Source organism: Strix aluco, chromosome 2, assembly GCF_031877795.1.
Source record: "Strix aluco isolate bStrAlu1 chromosome 2, bStrAlu1.hap1, whole genome shotgun sequence".
NCBI classification, from domain to species: domain Eukaryota; kingdom Metazoa; phylum Chordata; class Aves; order Strigiformes; family Strigidae; genus Strix; species Strix aluco.
Window position 1 is genome coordinate 7,419,792 of NC_133932.1, and position 23,427 is coordinate 7,443,218.

The following is a 23,427-nucleotide window of genomic DNA, read 5'->3' on the forward strand; positions in this document are numbered from 1 at the left end:
CACTGGTGATATGCTTTGCGCACCTTCATGATTTTGCACCATCAAGATCAAGTGCCATGAAGATTTTGCTTTTACCTTTCCTTTAAGTTTTCAGTCCCAGGTGCTGCATACAACAGTAAAAATAAAAGCTCCATCACTCTACCAACTTCATCTATTTCTAGATTCAAACTGCATGAAAGAACCATAAATTGGAAAACAGGTTTTGAACTCATGTCTGTTTACACTACAGGAACCACTATATAAACATACAAAAGCTGTTGATTTCTACAGCACTATAATCCAATTAGAGTCATTAAGGAGGTTTGAATGACAGTCTACTTTCCTTCAGTCACTCAGCAGAATACTTAAGTGTTTGAAGAAAATACACAGAGACTCAGAGATGAAAAATTCTAGCGCTAACTGTATGATCAGCTCCAAATCTTCCAGGAAGTGACATTTTGAGACAAACATAAGAAAACAGTAAGATGAAGAGAAAGGTCAACAGGTATTTGAGGGAGTTTACAGGAGATAGTACAAGAGCTTCTCCTGCAGACAGGTATCCTCTATGCAATTACCAATGATGGACAGCATGAGCTACAAGAACTGTCATAGTCTACATTCCAGCTGAAGACATATTTTACCAAATATATTCAAGTATATGACCCTCATGGAAGAAAAATCACACCCCTAAATACCAATACCACGTTTCTTTTGAGTTCTTAAGCAACATGAACTAAGTAAAAATACAGAATAAAGTTAAGAGGATGAGAAGATTGGAAATGTGTGAGCAGCTGCCATACCCACCCCCCCAGGTCAAACACCAACAAGCTCCCCATCCAGCAGAAGAAAGAGTCAGCAACAGTTTAATGCACACAGATAGCACTACATTCAAGTACTCAGAGTTAAAGAGACCTCAAAAAGGATCAATCTAAAAATATAAAAGATTGGAAAGGATCCCAGCACAAACACATATACCAAAATGTGTCAAACAGTTTCCCTTATCCAACTACCCACCCCACCCCGCTTCTAGGCAACATAAGCAAACTTTTAAGATATAAGAGCATTTTCAATAAATCTTCAAAAACCATACCTAACAGAAAGCTGCTGTTTCCTTTTAGTCTCCCCAAAAACTTATTCTGAAGTCTCAAGACAGAGGTTCAAGTGCCATGAAGCTACAGCAGTAGCTACTTTAAAACAAGCAATATTATTAAAAGGATCTGTGATCAGACTATTTTTGCCAGCAAGAACCATAAATAGACCTAATAATTAGAATCTGAAACTAGAAACAGGTGCAAGTTTTTTTTAAAACAATCACTGTAATTAACTATTGCAGCTGCTTATGCAGGAACACTGCACCCTCTCAAAGCATCCACGAGCTGTCTAAATGTCATTCAGAAAAGACCACAAATTATAACGCTTGATAACCAAATCACTAACTGAAACTTAATGTGCTTTAATTACGCACGAAGTAGTGAGCCTTCCAAACTTAACAGCTACTAAAGCTTCACTTGCTAACGTAAGTCTGTGACACAACAGGCTCTTTAGAAACTGAATTGCAAAAAACCAAAAATGCTTTCAAATTTCTTCCTAAGATTCAAGATCAAAAAAGGAAACAAAAATTAGAATGGAGTCTAGAAAAGAAAACTGGCCACCAGCAACTGTTCTCTCACACTAAAAAGCAGAGCACTGGATCACTACAGCAAAAGGACAACTAGTTTATTATCATTTCGATTTTCAGCAGATGGGTAGACAAGAAGTGTTAAAACACATACATATTTGTGAAAGTCTGTCATTCAGAAACAAACCCCTGTATGGAAATTCTGAACTTTTACCCTTTTGTCAAGTTTAATCTTCAACCAGAAGCTACTTTCAGAGACAGAGTGAAACAAAAAGATACACACTAACTTTGAAAAAAAAAAAATAAAAATCCTTGAGAGTCAGTGACTAAAAAACATTTTGCATGTTAACTACAAAAGTTGCTTTTCCCCCCAATCTTGCAGTATACATGACTTTGTAACAGCCACACATATTACAACCCCATCATGTTCTCCAAGTACACGAAGGATATACATTCATGACACACAAGGACACTGGAGATAGATGCATTGCCCCCCATTGACCAGAAAATTAACCCAAATTGGAGATTCCTTGAGTAGTTTCTTTCAGACAAAGGTGACAGTAGAATTTATTTCTGGCAAGTGGTTAGATTTGCATACAACATGAGTACTGCTCCTCAAACACAAGCAACACGAGACAGAGTCCTTATTCAAGTCCTCTTATGCATCCAGTTTCAGAAGTTTTTCCTCTTGCTGTCACACTTCCCCTTGAGCTTTTTTATGTTCCTATCTCCTGCCCGCCTTTACTATTATTTGTACCATCTTAGGCTCCACTAGCTTACTTCCTTGGTCTTCTGCAAAGGCATGGCCAACACTCTGAACACGAGTTCTCCTTGCTTTCATCATTCCATTTCTTTGAACCATCCTAGGGAGAGGAGAGACTCACTGACACAGGCACTATCTTTTCTACTGTCACCTTTGTCTGAAAGAAACTACTCAAGGAATCTCCAATTTGGGTTAATTTTCTGGTCAATGGGGGGCAATGCATCTATCTCCAGTGTCCTTGTGTGTCATGAATGTATATCCTTCATTTTAAGCCTAAATACCCCCCTCTTAAATTCCATGTAAACCTCCTCCAAACAAAACTCCCTTCCACTTTTGTGCAATAAATGATGTCCCTAACTGATCTCTTTTGCAGCCAAATCTTAGAGCAAGAATCCAGGCCTTCAGCCACCTTCACCACTGTTCTCAAAAACTCTCATCTCTATGATGGATGCTCACAGATCCCATTTCAGATCTGCTCTCTTGTCTAAACCAAAACCTCAGTCTCTGACATTTCTGTGTAGACAGATGGGTGTCACCTTCAAGCCAAATGAACTGTAACTTAATCTTCCTCCCACATCTTTTGTTCAGGAGTGGAAACTTCTCTATTGTCCACATTGCCAGTGTCTGGGCATTCTTCCCATTTGCTTGAACTTGACTACACCTAAATTTTTCTGCTTAGTTTCCATGTATTTTAAACAGTCTTTCTTAACCCATGCAGTTAGAAGCCTTCAGAGTTTGGTCTTGTTCTGTTCATCCAGCAATTCTGTTAGGAAGACAGTCCACTTAACTACCTGCATCCTTACATTGCCTTTTTGTCTTTTTTTTTTTCCTGCAAAAACTGTAATTCATTATACATATTTTTCTAGGCACAACAGAAAGAAAACATGGTCACTTCTAGATGTACAATATGTTAAATTCACAGATTTCCACGCTGATCATTGAAGGCCACTGCTGCTTGCTACTCCTGTATCTGTCTCCACCCAACTGTCTTCCTTTGTCTTGTAATTAAGGCAGGGCCTTTGGAAGCAGCTCTGGAATGAGGACAAGCAAAACCCTTGTGGAATATATTTCGAGAGAATTTCAAAAGCACAGATTGAATGGGCACACAGAATTTGCAGAAGGGAGTGGAGAGTTGAAGCACATCGCTTATGTGTGAAGAGCAAGCCCTCTGCAAAACTTAAAGCCAAAAAATTCCTTAGTATTGCTAGGTATCTTTCATAAGATTTTGGAACACAGCCAGAATCTTCACAAATCATCAGAAGGTAATACACCCAATTAATACTTTGTTAATATCAAATACTTTATTAATAAAGTGCATTGACACATAAGACATCTGAATGAGTTTCATCAGACATCAGGACAAGATTAAATGGCTGGGGACACAGCAGAACAGGACATGAGCTTCAAGTGTTACAGAGCTGCATCTTCAGGGATGTTAAATTAGAGCCCCCAAGCTATAAGCAGCATGTTTTCTGCACACAAACTCACATTGATAGTAAAATGCACAAAACACCTTCCTGTTAAGAATGAAACAGTGCACATTCCACTATCAAATATAGAACATGTATAACTTTTGAAGGAAAAAAGACAACATGCAGGCAAGGGGTCATCCTTCAGGAATTATTTGCTTCCTATGTTATGAATGTTAACAGAATTCAGAAAAATTACCTTGAGATTCTGTCAAGTGCTGCGACCATTAGCAAAGGCATTTGTTCCTCACCTCTGTCTACAGCAGCCATGTAATCGCAAGCATCAATTCAAAAGGGAGGAGGGTGCCAAGCTCAAGTCAATGGCTTTCTTGGGACCTGAAAGCACTGTCATAGCTGGAACAGTCAGCTTAAGTTTTACTAGTGAAGAAAGGTAGGTGTTTTCTACAAAGACTCCAAGAGTTGCATTCATATTAGCAGCCAGGAATTCATCAATGCTAAGAAGGGTCACTAGAGACTGCATAAGCATTTTAAGCTTACATGAAATGTCTTCGTTTTGTAGTTACAGTATCAGCTGAAATGGATTTTCAGAAGAATCAGATCAACTATTTCATGAAGAAATATGATACTTTTTAAGACTACAACAGTAATGAATGCAACTTTCACTAGTGAGGAACAAATAAAAAATATAAAATACTCAATGCTATACACAAGTTTTCAACTACATATAAGCAAACTCATTCAGTTTTTAGTCTCTCAATGACATTTAGGTTCAAAACCACTTTGTTAGGAAAAGCAATAGATGCATAAAGTTCAACAATGCAGAGTTTTCAATCACTACAGCTCTATCAAACACATCTCACATCCTTTCTGCTTAATATGATGTAAAAGAGAATACAATTACATTTGTCTCAAGGCAGTAACATATAATCAAAAGTAGGCATTATTTCAGAATTTTTGCTGATTAAAGAAACTTCATTTAACAGCTGCAGCTAATTACTGCGCAGAATATTAAGCTTCTGCAGAACAAGGTCTTAAATCTGATTGTCAAAGCACTTACAATGCTAATACAGAGGGAAAAAATATTTTTTAGGAATTAATCTTACTTCTAAAAAGACACTGAAAAGCCTTAATAAAAAAAGTCTTACTAAAAGATTATGACATTTAGGATCTCTTCATGTTTTATTAACAAACCTGAATGAGAAGAATGTTGCTACCTGCCCTGTGTAAAAGAATTTTAAATAGCTTCCTGTCTCGTAGCACCATACTGACTGGAGCATCAGATCTTCCTATTCAATTAGTACCCCAATGAGACAGATTTTTAATTTTTTTTTTTAAAGGAATAAAGATGGAAGAACTGTACAAGAAGCAGGAGTAAAAAAGACATAGACTACAGGAATAAGAAACAGAAAAAGAAATCAGTATTGAACAAGAACTGAGTAGGATAAAAAAGTTAGAAATGGGCAAGATAATAACAATGAACATCTGGAGAGTTTATTTTGATGCAGGATTCAAACAGCACCAAAACCTAGTAGGATAATTTTAATTCAAAACTGCAGAAGCCTACTACAATTAATGATGTCAAACCACAGAATTTTCTACTATAAACCACTCTAGGTTGCTGGAAACACTGCTGTTGTACAAGTTTAGATAGGTATATAGCAATGTATTTACACTCAACTCACCACAATCAAGTCTAAGACAGTATGAACAAGCATCTTGCATACTATATTATTTATTGATATAAAAGACAGTTTGATAAAAGCAGAATAATACATAGCTGGTCCTGTGATACTGAAAAAGCAATAAACTGGGTTCTTATGCAAGAGCAATGCATCATCTCTGCTTCCTATTAAAGGAGGCATCTTTACAAATAAGCACATTTACATATTGGACAAAGCAGTCCCACTGATGTTGATCACACGGATCAGATACTAAGGCACAAGCAGAAATAAAAGAAACCAGAACGCTCCCATTACACAGCATCAAGCTCTTAAATATTATGTCCAGTCTACTACTACAAGAGGGGACATCACTTAAAAAGAATTTGCAAAAAAAAAAAAACAACCCAAAACACCACCAAAAAACCCCCACACTAAACGTGAGTCCACGAAGAACAATAGTAGAAAGAATGTATTCCTGGTCTACTCTTGTTTTGAAAAAAGACCAAACAAACCATAAAATAGACCAAGAAAACTTTTGAGGCAACACAGTTAACAAGCAAATGCCTCTATTAACCCACTTTTATATAATTAACTTGATTTTATTTTGTTAAGAACAGGGCTTGAAAGTTTTACTTAGTTTCAAATAACAATCAGAAAAAACACCAACTGTGAGCAGTAATATTTGGCTGACTTCTGAAAATGTCAAGTAAGCAACCTTAAGAACAGAGCTTGGGACACCAAAAAAGAAAAATAGGGTGCCAAAAGACATTTGCTGTCTAGAACCGTGCTTCGGGGTAGGGGGCTGTTTTTCGAGGAAACTAAGAAGCAGCAATCACTAAAAACTATTAGAATCATTTTAACATCCTAGTGATTCAAAATGGTAGGGCTGAAGCGTTACATCCATAAGGGACTCCACCATTTGAGCTAACAGAAGATGACAGCCTCCTGCTATCAGTTACTATGTAGGTCAAGAACAGAGGAAGAGAAAAATACCTTGACAGGGTTTCACACATATCAGCTTGCAGCAGGAAAAAAAGGGTACTCCAGTTACAGTTTCACATTATATTTAAGGTGATTAATACCTAGCTACTGCCAAGTGAAAGGTCCCACTCAACCTTGCACCAGCTCTGGCACTTGTCAGTGGCTGGTGAACTGACTGAGGGTCTTCGTAGTCTACTAAGACCCCAGGGAGTCTATCTGGGGGCTTGGTAGTTCTCTCCTAGGCATTTGTTTGTTCTGAGGTTTTTTGCATGCAGTTAGCTCCCTGAATTAGCTGACGGTGGCGTCAGTTGACAGCCAAAGCTAACATCGGTAAAGAAGCAGGAGCAATCTTTCCTTCACAGATGAATCCACACAGCCTTCCCTTAACAGAGCCCGCCAGAGACAAATGCATAAATTGCAGGTTTAAGGTATAACAAGAAATGAAACTAACTGTAGAGCTCTGAGGTAAACAGTCAAAGCCAACAGTAATAAGACAAGGATCTGCTGGAAACTATTGGATAAAATCACGGTGAGATAAATGAACTGCCTGGACAACCCACACACTTAAGAGCAGAGATCACTAATGCAAGCACAAGCCGTGGCAGGTCAAGCTTTGGGAAGTTCTTCTGACAAACTCAGAGGAGATGACATTGCCTTCACTGTATGCCCAAGGTAGAGAAGTGTGGATTTGTAAGAGAATATCCCTGGATGAGTAATTGCTGCTCACCATCAGCATGGGACCCTCTCCTGATTACCAGCCAGATAGTGCGCAGGAACACAACTTCACTGGTGTTAATCCAGTGAGTCACTGATGGTTCTGCAGAAAGAAGTCACTACCATGTGAAGGATGCTTGTATGTCCACACACACTGTTGTCTTATTAGGTTAAAGAGATTGGTTGTGTATGACTGCAGCATTAATAATATAATCAACAATAACAGTTGCAATATTAGTTTATGTAATAAAGGATATTGTAACTCTATATTCCTTGTGTTGGTCACCATCTCTGTGCAAATGATTCTTTACGTTTCAGAGCCTTAGTTGCCCTCCAAAAGCAAGCTCCCTTACTCCTTATGCCTGTACTCAGGAGACTGGGCAACAAGCCAGTCAGTCAGTGGTGAGCTGAACCAGCTGAGAAATCACTGATCATTTCAGGCCAAATCAGGTCTCCTAACTGGCTGACTGCCCAAGCACTGCTGTTGGGGCAAGGATATGGACAAGATTAAATGGCTGGGGACACAGCAGAACGGGACATGAGCTTCAAGTGTTACAGAGCTGCATCTTCAGGGATGTTAAATTAGAGCCCAAGCTATAAGGAGCATGTTTTCTGCACACAAACTCACACAGCCATTAACCACAGTCATTCCTTCCCCTACCATCACCTCTATTCCCTTACCCAGCCATAGGGTTTCCTCTCCTCTAGTTTATCCCAATGATACTGCTTCCTCCATCAGATAAGAGTCACTCCCTACCATCCTAAATTTTATTTAGGCCTTACCAAGCACCAACTTGCTTCAAATGTCTCCTCTCCCCAAGGCCACTCTGATTAGTCTTCAATATCTCACTCAGCCAATGCCTACCTCTTCTTATGCCTCAGACAACACTGATCTTTTTCTACTTAGGAAAAAAGGGGAAGAAAGTGAAAGGCACTATTTCACAGTCATCCCACCCCTTTTATTTTGCTCCATGTACAGTTCCCATCTCCAGCTCCCAAAGAAATTAATCGCTGCTCCTCCCCACCACCAAGGCCCTCTGCTAGTCCTGGCTCAATATCCCCCTCCAGGTTCCTGTTCCTAATCAGATACTTTTCGCCCTCTTCCCACCCCCTATACTGGAAAAATGAGAATTATATTAACTGAAGCAATGTCCTCTTTCTGATGTCTGTGTTCAAAAGTAAGTATGGTAGCTCCCTCCATTTACATCACAGGTCTTCTTGGCAGACTGATCTTCAGCAGTAAACCCCAAGACTCTCACCAACTGAAGAAAAGCTGCTGGTGAAAGTTAGCCATTTAAAACAACAGCCATGATATTAGCATGGTCTTAGTGTAAAAGTCCTCAGTTGTTCAAATATAAAATAAGTTGACAGCAGAAATACACATAAAGAGAGAAAGGCTATTGCAAAGTGAAAGTAGCAAATAGCGTATAATACAGACTCGGAGATGGCAAACTTTCAGGTAACCAGATGGTACTAGACTTATCTGCACGGGAAACCCTCTGGCAGGTCCTACAGAGCTCTAAGGAAGTGCCTACCCTCGCACAGATGTTCTGTCAACACAAGCTACCACATTTCCATAATGCTATTTTACTCACCCAGCCAGAGTTGCTTTGCACATCCCAGAAGCAACAGTGCTTTAAATATACTATTGGAAGTTCATGCATGCTGACTGCTCAGCTTTATCTTCTTCCTCCACCTCTAACTGTTACCATATAGCTATATGGTAAATTGATACCTGTATATCAATGCATTTCAAATAAGAATAGTAGTCAACATGCACGGCGCTGTATGCCATGCACTAAAATGTTGTATGGCAAAGAGCTTGACGAGGAGGAGGAGGGGGAAAACACTGGGGTCTACCATATGACTGATACAGGCTCTTCATTACAGGGGAACAATACTACTACAGGTGTGCAGCTTAATCCAAATACAGGTCTAGAGCAATTTCTCTTGACTTGCTCCTCTTGCCACCAAGCAACAGTTATGCACAACCCACCTGGCTAATACAGTGCTAGTCAGTTAGCCTTGCTGGGGCACGGGAGCAGCATTTGACTTGCCAGAAAGACACAGATCAGCTCCTTGCACCACAGGATTGGCAGGATCACACCAGTCACCAGCACTCCCTTCCCTCTCTATGGCAGCAGTTAAAAATGTAGTCCTGCTTCACAGAAAGTGGAAGAGTTATGGGGCAACAACAGGAAAAAAATAAATTGATTTGAACTCTGTCTAAGAATATCAATAGTTTTCAGAAGGTATTTCGTAACATGTCATGAGAAAAAACCCAGACAGGACAGGAGCCGCAGGCAATGTTCTGTTGTTAAACACAGTCCATCCTTACTTCAGGGGAAAAAACCCAGCACTTACACTGTGATTCAAAATTATTTCATGTAAGAGGGCACAGACTGCAGTGTGGATGTACTTTTAACAGTAATATTGGATTAATTAAAATAGAAATAAAAGTAGTTCTCCCATACAACTCCGCTGGGACTGGTTAGAATGAAAGAACAGCAAAGCTTTATACCTCTCTACTTGGCAACTCAGCCAAAACAGTAACTAAAGATAGAGCAACAAAATACCTGGAAATCATGACATATAGTCTAATCTGCGCTGTTCTGCAGAGCAAAACTGTATCTCATTACTCCCAAAGTTCTTTAATCTTGTCAATAAAGCAGAGGATGAAAGACAACTGTGTGACAAATTATTTAGCCTTCAAGGTGCTTTTAATAAGTTTCCACATTAAAATAATCCACCCTGCTAATAAACTACACAATTTTGGTTCAAGAGACAGGTAATTAGGCATTGGGTTTTTTTTCTTTTTAAAAAAGGCCAGAAAAGCAACACTGGATCAGTAACTACCCACCCCAAAAAATGTAACAATGCAAGGCTCACACTACTCAGTGCATTTATGAATATGGAAAGCAGCTTTTTGCATGTCAGAAGAGTATAGTCCTCATCACAGAAAGGTTGAGGTGGGAAGGGACTTCTGGAGGTCATCTGGTCTAACTCCCCTGCTCAAGCAGGGCCACCTAGAGCTGGTTCCCCAGGACCATGTCCAGACAGTTTCTGAGTATCTTCAAGGATGTAGGTATCGTTACCATAAATTGTGCAGTGGAATTTCCTCATATATGAACAAACTGCAGAGAATATGAGTGATAAGCTTCACCCTGAAAAAAGACACCTTCCCAATTGCAATGTCTTCCCAACTGAGTAAATAACCAGGTTAGTAAAGTCCAGCATGTAGTCTAAGGAATGACTGACCCATAAACAAGGTAAGACTGTTAGCATCACGATGACAAATGCAACAGGATGCAAAAAAAAGTATGAAAGAAGAAATTGTGGTGTAGAAATTACTCTTACACATTACAATTAAGTCAGCTAAAGATGACTTGGCATTCTTTGGGAACTGCTAAGCAGATCTTTGTTCTGCAATAAAAATATTGTCAGGATACATGAAGTGAAACGAAATACAGTAAAAGAGCAATCTTTCAGTAGTATATACATATAGAACTCTAGTATAGTAGTAAATCCAGTATATACATCTAGAACTATCATGGATGTTTTTCATAAACCTATGATAAAGTTAACAGATTCAACTATAGCAATGAAATGTCGATTAACAGCTATCAGTGCTATTTCCAGTATCAGTGAAATACTTTAATATTAAAATGTTTTACAGACCACACATACAGGCTTTACATGTATGTAACAACAGAGTTGGCCACAAACTACTCTTGACATGACCAAGACAGAAAATACACAGAAATACTGTAGCCCAGAACATGAATCTAAAACAATGGAAGAGAAGGGGATATAAAGTGTCTCAGCAATCTGATCTTTGAATTGTCTTCATCAATAGAATCTTAGATATTTCAGATAGCTTTAAAAACAGTACACACTGTTATTTTCCTGTTCATTTACTTAATACAATCATATACATATACATCCAGCATGTAAAGTCAAAATGTCTTCCTTCTCCACCACCACTATAGTCAACTTTCTAAACTCCCAGCAACAAGATGCAGCTCATGTACAGTTGTAGTCATATGTTTGATTCCTCCAAGATTAAATTAAAATCTTTTTCATTAGCTCCAATGATTATGGCAACTTCCTTACCTCTCATGAAAAAGAGGTCATTTCCCTAACAAATATATTATAACAGTACATCATTAAGAAAGAGATGACTCAAACAGGATAACATTGTTGATTTGACTAATGGCAACTCTGGAACTAGAAAACAACTCACAATTCTTTCCTCCAGTGGCTGTAGGCAATAAAACCATGCTTATTTTGAGAAGTTCAGACCCAACAGTTTCAAACATACTCATCCAGAGTAAACAAGCATGCAGTCCCAAGATCACCAAATCAGGAGATTCAACCCTTCACAACCCAAAGTTCAGTGTAAGCTTGGGCTCAGCTCCACCAAACACAAACTGTGACGTTATGAGAGGATACTCTCAGAGCTGTAAGCCACAAAAGGTAAGCAAAAGAGTGAAATTGCTGAGACACTAACTTAAGAGAAAAATATTGACTCAAAAAGGCTTAAAATCTGAGAAAAAGTGGACTTGGAATATGCTGACTCGGCAAGATCAAGAATCAACCCACTCCAAGAATCAAAAGAGGTTGATATTTTCCTACCTTACACCTTCCAGGCCAGCAGGGACTCATCGAGCCAGTAAGCACATTAATCCTCAGTAAATAGCCTAAGGGCTAGGCTCTCTGCACGAGCCAGCAAATAATTGCTGTGTATCTCCTGCCTGAAGAACCTCTGTGTATGCTAGAAGATGCCAAACGCATATTCACAGCAATTTTAGAGAAAGACCCTATTTCTGAAGATTAATGCTGTGGCAGAAGGTCATAACCTTGCAGTCGCTGTCATGCATGGAAGTTTGTATTAGTTAGAAGTTCTTTTGAACCTTAAAGTAAAGATGCTGCAAAATCAAGCACTCAGACTAGGAAATGGAAGCTTAATTCCCTTCCCTATAAATATTATATCACTTTCACTCATCATCATTTTGGATTCTAGAAAGAAGTGATGGGAGACAAAATAAAGAACACAAAACATGGTATTTAAGATGGCTGTCAAAGCCTAATGTAGCTTCCCTTCTTGAGGATTTCTTACATTTTATGGAGGCTTTTATTTACTCTGGCTTCTCAGAGGTTAAAGTTCCGTCATTCTTAATGGGTTAAAAGAAGATGAGGCAATATATTAGCCACTCTTCACCACAAGGTGTTTTAGGACCACGCCTAGCCTTTGTGGGAGAAAGGTTGGGGCAAAGGCTATCTGTCACCTGAAAAACAGCATGGCATGAAGTAACCTAAGAAAAACTTCTGGTTTACACTTCCACCCAAGTCCTCCTATCTCTCCCTTCTCTCCCAGCTTTCCCATCTCCACATAGAGAAGCTGGTGACACTGTTTGAGATGTCTGAGACTACACCACCATTGAAGAGCACTTGCCACCTTCACAGCCCCGTTATTTCAACTGTTGGAGCACTGAACTGAAAAGAGTGGGGTCAAATTGCTAAAAATAAGTGACCAATTCCACAAAAAGGAGAGGTAGAGCAGAAACTGAAAATATAAAACCAAAAATCGTCTGCCACAAATGTTTTTGAACAGTTTAATGTAAATATAAGGCTTTCTAAATCTCAAAAGACATTCTATTTTAAGCATTATTGAACCCACACGAAAGCTGGTGAGGCAAGGTTATGGCTGATGCAGTTTAAGGCAATTTTTCAAGGCAGCCTGGAAGAACTCTACTTACTGTCTGCAAAGGTTGCAGAATTTCAGAATTTTTTTCTTGTAACAGAAGTCAGATAGAAAAACAAATTTGTTAAGTATCAAATTTAAGGAATATTTTCATTTTTTATGCTTCCATATATTTTCTAGTTACTGCAACACTTAACACTATTACAAAGTTTGCTTTTTTCTGAAAATTCCATAGCATGAACCCATGAAGGTTCAAAACAAACTTGCTAGGGAACCAAGCAAGTAATTACGACTTACTCAAAAATTACACATACCATTTGGATTTTGGGCTGGTTGTTGGTTTGTTTACTTCTTACTGTATGAAAGGAAGTTCTATAGATATTTCCTTGGGTTTTTTTCCTTTTGAGTTTAAAAGGAACTTTAAATTTTCCTGGCAGCACCACCAACAAATTCCAGAGTACAAAAAATTTTGAATAAAACTGCATACCTTAATGAATTAAATCACAATCTTGTGCTGGGGATTGATCAGGTGATTTGTATCTGAACATCCCAGACCACATAAAGGTGGCATTTTCTTTGCAGTGCCTTAAGATTCTCCTGCAAGTGTTTCTGCAGGTTACATTACCACTTGAAACGTCACATATTTCATTGAGCATAATGATTCAGGCATCTTGCCAAATTGACACGAATATGTCAAGCATCATTTTTCTTTGTAATAGCAGTAGAGTGGATGATCTAGTCCCACTGTAGTGTGACAGCCAGATGCTATTCTGAGAAAAGAATGTTTAAAGAGGGGAGAGGGGGTGTCAAGCAAACGACTATGCATAACTGCAATAGCATATCCATCTGAATAAAATTAGTGCTCAAGTGATTTATAGAAACCAAAATAAACATATCAAAAGACTACAGATGTATAAAAACCAGAGCAAACCAAGAACCTGGGGCTCACATGTAGTGTGAACACAACCTCAAAAATTCTGTTGTTTCACAAACACGCACAAGAACAAAGTCACCATTAGACATTTGACTCTGAGTCAATAAACTGTTCCCATCACCTACTCTGGTCAGTAAGCAGCTATCAAATGCTGCAATGCCAACACAGGACTGGGCAAAAGCCAGCCAGAAAGATTCCAGGTTCTCCTCTCATCTTTTTTTTTTTTTTTTTTGGTTTTGTTGCTTTTCACATCAAGTAATACCAAGCATGATGGGGTGATGGGTGAGGGTTTTTTTGTTTGTTTTGGGTAAGGTTTTTTAGTGTTGTTTTTATAAAAGAGCTTCCTTTGGTTACCAATACAACTTTGAACGATTCCCAGTTGTTCTGTTCATCAACATCACTACCAGAAAAAGCTGAACCAAGTTCATAACAGAAGTTATTTATAAAAACTTCCAGTAGAATATCAGTCACCTCATTAACCACTGGTTTTAAAGTTTCATGTGCACGTACTGAAATGACAGCAGTGACAACTGATTATCCACTTCACTGAGCAGTTTACAGAGATCACATATACGGATCCATTGGTATCCTTCCATAGGAATCAGTCCCTTAATATGAGGAAATTCCCAGACAGGATATAAAACTAAAAAAAAAAATTCTCAGTTATTGCAGTGGAGTTAAGTTCCCTTCCATCACCTGGGATATGAATTAGTAATTCATTTCACACAGAAAGAGGCGTAACATTCATACTCTATGAACTTTTCACTGCACTGATCTGGACCAACTTAACAAGTATAACAGTTGGTAGATCCAACTTGACTGTTTATAAGTACCTAAACCAGCATTTTTAACAGTTCAGAGTAACCACCAGTTAAAATAATGTGCAAGATATAGTGATAAAACTTAAGTTAAAAATTTGTTTAATTCATAGCACTATTTCTCATTTGTTTTGATTTTTCCTATTTACTGGAAAATGGCCTTTTCACAGACCCATTAAATATTTTAACTGCTGTGGATTCCACTGTCTCTGGAAGGTGGAATTATTCACAAAAGTAGAAATTTGAATTCCTTGAATACCCTTTATAACATCAGAACTCCATGATGTAGAAGAGCCCACTTACCCCTCTGCAGTATTTTCTTCTCCAGAACACTGTGCATTGCAATTCAGAATTCAATACATGTGTTACTTAATAATTTGGAGAACACTTTCCACTCAAATAGAAGCCAACGACAGCAGAACAGATGCCTTTAGGAAACTAAGGATGTGTGATTATAGCACTGGGAAAACAGACACATGCTCATATCATCTGCAATTATTAAGTTTAGAATTAAACAGTCTTCAGTGTTTCCAAGATAAACCTGATTAACGAGATTTAAAAGGTCGCTAGAAACATGGTTCTCAAACTAGTTCACACTATGATTTTTTTCAGGACCAAATTTTCTCTCTCTTTGAGGGGAAAATAAAAAGGGGAAGGGAGGGGGAGGAGAATATTGCATCTTATCCAGAAAAATAACCCGCCTCCTCTCTAACAAGCATCTTGCCCACTAGTTTTGCCATCTCAAACAAGCCCAGAGAGTGGCAGGTGTTTTTTCAAGTTTGTTTTTAAAGCATAGAGCAAATTTTATTTCATAGAAGTAATGGAAACAAGCAGGAAGTTTGCAGTCCAGAATGTCACCTCTGGATTATGATTTTTAAAAATATACTAGAGAAAGGATGCAAGTATTCTGGAGCAAAAGCAGATTCCTTAACTTGCATAGGGAAAATAGTAAATAGCACTCAAAATGCAATACATTTGTAAAGATCGCAACATATCCAGAAAAATCCCCTGGAGGAAACAGCACATGATGGAAGTTATTCTTACTAGACAAACCTAAACCATGAGTACAGCCCAGTGTATTCAGCACAGATTTACTTATCCAGTGGGGTATTCAGAGGAAGAACATGGCAGATGTGATCTTCCCCTTCCCATTGAAAGATTTAAGGGATATGCTGCTCCCACAGACAAGATATCTTTCTTACCCTTTGTGAGCACATTCAATTTGATCCAATAAAAAGTAAAACTGATTAGTTTGATTTACCACTGACAGCCACCTGATCCTAAGTGGCCTGACTGTACACTTCAGCAGTTAAAACATGTCAGCAGGTCCCAGAGAAAAATGGTAACAAATTACTGAGAGGGAGAAACTACTTATGCAGCTTGCCTGTGGAAGCTTCAAATGCCTTGCTGCCCTACAGTGCTAAACCTCAGCTGAGATGAATGTCATCTTGCAAAAGTCTTCCAAGTTGCTAGCAGCACACATTGAATGTGAAAACTGACATTTCTGCATGCTAGTGTTAATAGACACAAAGTAATCTCATTTAAGAGCTCTTAAATCTTTATACAGCAAGAAAATAATTTCATCCTCTGCACTCCCTTGAAGCTGTAATTTTGCTCATGCCATACTGATCAGATTACATAATGTTAAGACAATTTAAGACCTCAAACTTGCACTCTCAAATAGAATAATGGAATATAGCTACGTGTCCATTGGAGGCCTCAATGGCAGCATGATGGCAAGGAGTTGAGGAAGCATTTACAAAATCCTCTGGTGATTTGAGGTGACTATCAAGTAAGAAAGCACATAAAACATTAATGAAACTAATGCTGAATGCAAGGTAATCCAGTTCATGGGTTTGCATCATAAGAATATTTTAAAAAATGAAGGCATTAAGACAGAATCAGAAATATGACTCAGTGTTTGGGCAAATAAATCCTGTAAGGAGCAGAAATAACATAGCCCCTTATTTCATACATCAATGGCCTTTAGCCTTCTGTCCCAATGTTTCCTACCCCCTCAGTAATGCACTCATTGCTACTGGCATCCCATAAAACCCAGCTCTTTCCTGCCACAGCTTTAGTTTCCAGCCACCCTTCTCCAGTGATCAGTGAAGAACAGAGGACACATGCTGTGGCTGGTTCAGTTACACTTGTGCAGACTGATCAGCAGCAGACCAAGTATTACAAATGACTCTTGGGCTCATAGCTCTGATTCTTCCTTCAGCATTGTCCCTAATTCAATTCAGGTCTTTCTCATTCACCCAGCACTGAGATACGCACAAGATAGAGAAACTTACTTAGACAGGTCACCCTTTGCTGCTGATAGATGTTACAGGGGAGAAAGAGGGAACAGAGAACAGAACAGGGTCAGCGAGCACTACAGGTGAACATACAGCACAGCCACATAAACTTTCTTTGCTTAGGAGACAAGGCTAAAGACACCTTTAAAAAGCAGTCTCTAGCTTGGAAAAGAAGGTTAATAAAAAACCTACCTTCTCAGTTTTGTTTGTTTTTTTTTTTTTTTTAATTTTAGAAACATCGGTGTACCTGGTTGGGTACTCAAAAAACAAGAACAAAAGTTATCAGGGAAAATTGTCTGCCTTATTTCTTGAGATCTTCAAATCCTAAGTAATACAAATGATACAGAACCTCCAGATCTTTGAGTGAATGGATGAAGCTACATAATTTATTCTGTACGGGACACTAGATCAGACAACAACATAAAGACAAACGGAATCAAAAGCCTACAAATTTTATGAGCAAGCATATATTACAAGAACTTTGCAGTTCTCAAGGCTTTTCGTTGTTCCCCCCCCCCCCCCAATGAATAAGCGTATTCTCTTTCAATACAAAAAGATGAGAAAGTAAAATCTATTTGTTGAATTTGAAGACAAACAGCAGCAGTCATACCAATCAAATAAGAGGTAAATAACTACATTGTAAATGCAGGCACTTTGCAAAAGTTACAATCATACAGGACGTGTAGAGCCCTCAGACTTTTCATTTCAAGGTTTGGGGCAGCAGGGGAAAGATACTTATTTTTCCCCTTTCTTGACCTTGCTACCCTGTTGGCCTGTTGAACACTCCTCTGCTCACAAACGGTTAACTTGCAGCAGAACTCTGAATTTTGGTAATAAAGTGATGATCTAGTTACTGAATTGATAGCACTCACTTGAGCCCGCAAGTGGAAGTGAAGGGAAAAGAACAAATCCCACAAGCTATATCTAAACACATGCCCTGAAGTTCCCACTTTGTTAGCCTGAGTAACTACTGTGAGAAACAGCTGCCTACCCATCAGACCACTTTTCTCAACATCGAGAGCTGCAATAATGAAAGTGCGGGATGGTGCAATAGAAGTGCTGACCATGTTTTGGACTTTATGGGCTTCTTAGGGAAGGACATAAGAGAAGAAAGGCATTACAAAATTTTTTCCTCTTTGCTCATATTCAGTCTCAGTTCAATTGTTATGAAAACATGTACACATACAACACGTGATGTTGCCAAACTTGTAATTAGTTTTACATACATTTGTTGTAAAGAAGCAAAACCCCATAACCCAGAATTAGTTGAGTAGGATCGAGATGTTTGTATTTACTACAGGAAACCGAGAGGATCAGAAGATGGGAGAACTCTTGCATTGCAGTATTCCCACAACTAGCCATGCTGCTTACTATTGCCTACACTGCTACCATCATCAAGCAACCCACATTTATGCTAAAGTTCTTTTGAGATTTTAATCTCCAAAACTCCAAATGAACCAAAGTGCTATTGCCTCCCACCCACTAGCTGGCCTAAATCCAGACAGCAGACTTTCTGCAGTTTTCCCACGCCTGATTGTTTTCCAGCATGTAGACAAAGTATAGATCATGCAGAAAACCAACAAGTTAAAACTTACTTTTTTTTAAAATAAAAAAAAACTGGAAAGGATAAGAACCGGAGAACACCAGCTCTCGACTCCTGTCTTTCATAACACAGGAAATACTTTGACAAACTGGAGTACAGCAAGATAACTTGAAGAAAGCAGCACTCTACATATGATGTAGGCTGTTCAGCAGATGGGGGGGGGAGGAGGGAGGACATCTAGACAGATGGTCTAGAATTTGCATTTTGCAATTCGAAGATGAAAGCATTTGTCAGCCTACAACATAATGCACTAATTTCAGCAGAACCTTTGAAATAATACAAGAGGGCACCTCTCCCACAGTCCAGTACAACTTAAGGAGAAATTCAAATTGAGTTTAAGGGTATAATGTGGGACTCCAGAAGTCAAGAGAAATCAAAACCACATAAATCTTCAAGTACCAGCATAATTTCTCAAGCCTGTTCTCAAAACAGAGTCCAGAATAGAGAATGACACATGACTACTAAAAACTCCTGCTGAGAAGTCTCCAGAAAAAGACGGGCAGCGCCCTTTCAATAGCTTCAGCAGCTGAAGACTGATACAACTTCTCTGCCCTAGATACACAAGACATTTCTGAACCCTGATTTGGAACGTACCATCCCTGCCCTCTTCAGCTCCACAGGTGTCACCATGAGGACCTGCATCTCCTAATGCTGCACCTTAAACCCCCTTGCTTCTAGATCAAGCACCTCAGTCTAAACACAGCGCCCACATTTCAGAGAGACTACGGAGTCTACTCTGAAGACAGGTTCAATTTCATGCAACAAAATTTGGACAGAGTAGGAGTGGGGGCCCAGGCAGTACAGTGGCTTCTGATGTTTCGGGGGAAAAAAAACAGGTTCTCTGAATCACAATAGCAAATACTCTTAATTACACTAATGAGCTGTGCCTCAAGTAAAGGTGGGAAAGGAAGAGCAAAGAGTTTTACGCACTTTTATACTTGATGGCATGGCAGAGGATGACAGGAGACACTGATTCCACTGAGTAACAGAGGTTAAATTATCTCCTTTGCCCACTTCTACTATGGCTAATTAAGTCATATAGACCAGAGAAGATAAAGGTATTCAAAAGAAGCATGTTAAGCCTTTCATGTTTCTTAAAAAGAAAAAATATGCAGGATTTAAAAGAAGAAATCAGGACTGAAAACTCTGCAGAATCATTTTTGTTACTTTCACCTCTTAAGAGCAAAGACAGCAGCTGCCACAGAGACAACCATAATTGAGCAACAGAAGAAAGAGCACTTTTAGACTACTGCGATACAGCTGCTGACCCACAACTGGTCATATCAGACCGCTGAGCATGTATCTCTGCATAACATGGAAGTCAATATTCCTTAGCTTCACAGAAACAAAGTCAAGGGCGTGATTAACACTGAGCTACACCTACTCACACACAGAGGCCGAGGCAGTTGAGGTGGTCAGTTGTATCAGCAGCGCCTGCTATCAGTCCGATGACATGAGGGTTGGTGGGTTTTTTTAAGCACTGGCAGGAATTATGACTTGAAATAATACAAGGGAATTTAGCAGCTGAAGATACAGCTCTGCAAATTCTGAAGGACTGAATTGTTGGCACAACAGCAGTCCAAGTGCTGTTACAAAGTGGCTTTGCAGCTTTGAGCTCATAAAACTACATTATTCATGGCCTCTAAGATTAATATACTTTTGCCACAGAAATGATCTTAACTTCTGTCAAGTAATATAAAGAGCATCTGCTTGACACATCATTAAAGAAACAAGTCTGCTCAACTTTCATATTACAGATAATCTTATTTTTAAAAAATCTGATAAATCAAGGAGATTACAGGGCATCTGCATTCTCACTCATTTACATTAGATGCCAAGAAGCCATAAGAATGTTTTGTTTAGGTTCCAAAGTTATCTTTCAGACCTGGTACTGAATAATAAAATACCTAAGATAGCTGGAAAGTAACTGTGTAGGGAGAAACACCTCAAGTGTTTGTGTGGCAAGGGAGATGCAGAGGTCTGGGAGAAGTGACAGTTATCTAAAACCGTGTAAATTTTGAGTGATGTGTAAGTTTGTCTGGCAAGATGTGTCTTCAAAACTGTGCTGCTCTCATTCCAGAATCTCTGCAATATCCTATTTGAAATGGAGAGAAATTCATCTTTGGGAAACGAAATCGATTTTTTAAAAGCACATGTGTGCAAATATCTTCAAAAGTCCTGGACGAGTCTTTTCCACTCTCCCTCCTCCCAGAGGCAAAATTTTGTGGTACACCTTTCCAACATCAATAACACATTCCCCATGCATTATCCTACAAGTGCACATGAAGAGCTTACCCATGAAACAGCTAAAAATTAGTATTAACATGCATGACAGCCCATGCATTTCCCAAAATATAAATTGCAGTTTTATTCTAGATTTTAACCATCTTCTCATAAGAAAGTTGTTTTTTCTTTGTATAATAGGCAAGGAAACTGTAATTCTTGAATGAATACTTAAGACCATCAGGAAGGGAGTGAGGTTTCCCCCCCTTTTTCTGCCTGGAAGGGGAAAAGGGAAGAGGGGCAGGAGCAGTAAAAAAGCAGGTTAACGGTTAATGGAAGATGTAAAGTTAATGTCGCCAATGGGTAACCACTGTAACAATAATAATAAAAACACTCAGGAATGTCAAGGGGGGGCAGGGAAAGAGGTGGGAAAGGAATGTGAGGAATACAGAGAAGGTCCAGTGAGAACCATTGTTTGTACGCCCAACACTAAAGCATGGATGCATGACAACCCTCTACCTATGCCACTGCTGTTACTTTGCTAGAAGATAGCAACATGAATATCCTCCAGGAGCTCAAAATTCTACAAAGCTGAAAATTTACAGGGTAGGAGAAAATGAGCATTAAAATATTACAGCTTGTATACGAGGGGAGAAGCATACTAATATGTGGTTTTTATCATTTGATAGAGGTCAATACCACCATTCACAGAAGAAACACTTTAGCCACTAAATCAAAACATCTGTCATTTCGTGATCAAGTGTATACTTCAGATGAATGACCTTTGATCTTTGATCCAGTTTCTTCTGAAGTCCCACAAATCTTAGAAATACAGCTTGTCAATTCATCACACTTCACATCTTAGACCACATTCTCCTTTGTAATACCAGTAGGTCAACTTCTCTTGATCTTTTGTACCATAACTCCTCAATGACATCCAAAACCCAACACTTACAGAGTAGCTCACACTCGACTTGCTCCTTGATAGTAAGGTCTCCATCCCAAACTGAGATAACAAGTAATCTAGAATTCACTACTGAAGACCCTATACTTTCTCAAAATACCATCTGTCAATGTCTCTGCAATACAGGAGCAGGAACTCAACAATGAAAATGGCTATAGGTGTTCTCCTTTATGAAAAACAGTCACCACATGAGCTCCAAGCTAGCAAATAGCCTGTTGATAAGACTATGTGGCAATAAGCCAGAAAAGTTGCTCCAAAAGTAAAGCACATAACCTTGTGTCACAATGCATATTGTGGCATTCACACAAGTGTCTTACAAGCAGGTTAAGCAGGCAGGTTTCTTCAGTTGTTAAGACATGCTTAGAGGAATCCAATGATTTGCAGGGCTAAAACCAGCAGGAATAATAGCTATTTTTGCTCAAGTAACAACTCAAAAGGCAGCCAGAAAAAACTGTACGTGACAGGGACAATTTTGGGTGGGGAGCAGGGGGAGGTACATTCACAGCTAATGGAGGAACCATAGGAGAGTTAACTGATGACAGGATAGCCACTTTAAGAGCAGACCCCAAACAAGCAAAATGCATTTAGCTCCAACAGTTGTAAGTTACTGCTTATCTACACGTGACAGATAAAAGTGGTATGCACTTTGTTACTAAAGCTGTAGTCTCAGTAATTACACTTAAAAGAGGAAACCTGAAAAGGAGCACCACATAAGTAGGTTAACCAAGAGCATCACTCCAAAACTATCAGTATCAACAAACTTTTTCTACAGCCCATCTACTGGGCAACACAAGGTACAACAGCCACAGCTAGAATTTTGAGAATTTCTGAACTCTTCTTTTTGTTTAATCTGACTTCTATTTTAGAACCCGATTTTGACTGCATGTACTGCAGTGACTGGAGAAGCTAAGAAATAAGATCACCAAAAAAAAAAAAAAAGGACAGTGAAAGATGAGAACTTCAAAAGCGTATTAGAGAGCGTCTAAACCTATGTTTTGTGCAACATTTAACCGCACCAGCGATTAACATCCTAGACAAAAGAAGTCCTTGTTAAATATTAAGCATCCATGCCCTTTCAGTTAGGGAGAAAGAGCTCATGATAAGTACCCCAAGACATCCAACAGCAAAGATGCCTTAAGGAAAAATACCACAGTATTCAGGTAGTCTTTACAACTCATAACAGATGAATAGAAAGAGGCAGTTATGCCCTCACCTTTTAATGTAGCACAAATAACCTTTAAATAATTCTTGTACCATGTCAATAGGATATATTTCAAACTGCTCCCAAAGGAACACTATCAGCATAAGTAACCTTTCTTTAAATTTGACTGTATTACTAATTTGAGTACGGAAGAGCATATATTTTACCACCCATCATCATCACATTTTACACATCTTTGACAGTGAAGAGAGATCAGTCAGCTTCACTGTGATCCAGACACTAGGGTAGGATTTAAGCAATTACAGTATGTTAGAAGCAAACATACTGTACAACCCTCATTTAAGTTTTTAATCTCAGTTTTGAAGGCTTAACTTCACATGACCGAGCCCTGAATGTTCAGAGCCTTGCATCGCACAAAGCTTTAGGTGGCCCCAAAAAGCTATCAACAGCATGACATTTACTCTCATTACTCTTAGCTACTATTTTGTCTCCAATTTCTTTACACTGGCAAACACAGTTAAGGAAACTTAGCCACCGTCACCTCCAATTGTCTGGAATAACATCATAACAAGT

At 38.9% G+C, this 23,427-nt stretch overlaps 1 protein-coding gene across 2 annotated transcripts in view; it reads right to left on the minus strand.

Annotated features, from left to right (window-relative positions):
• MAN1A2 (mannosidase alpha class 1A member 2) overlaps window positions 1-23,427 on the minus strand; it is a 149,021-nt gene that overhangs the window by 124,204 nt on the left and 1,390 nt on the right. The gene's annotated exons all lie outside the window — the stretch shown is intronic.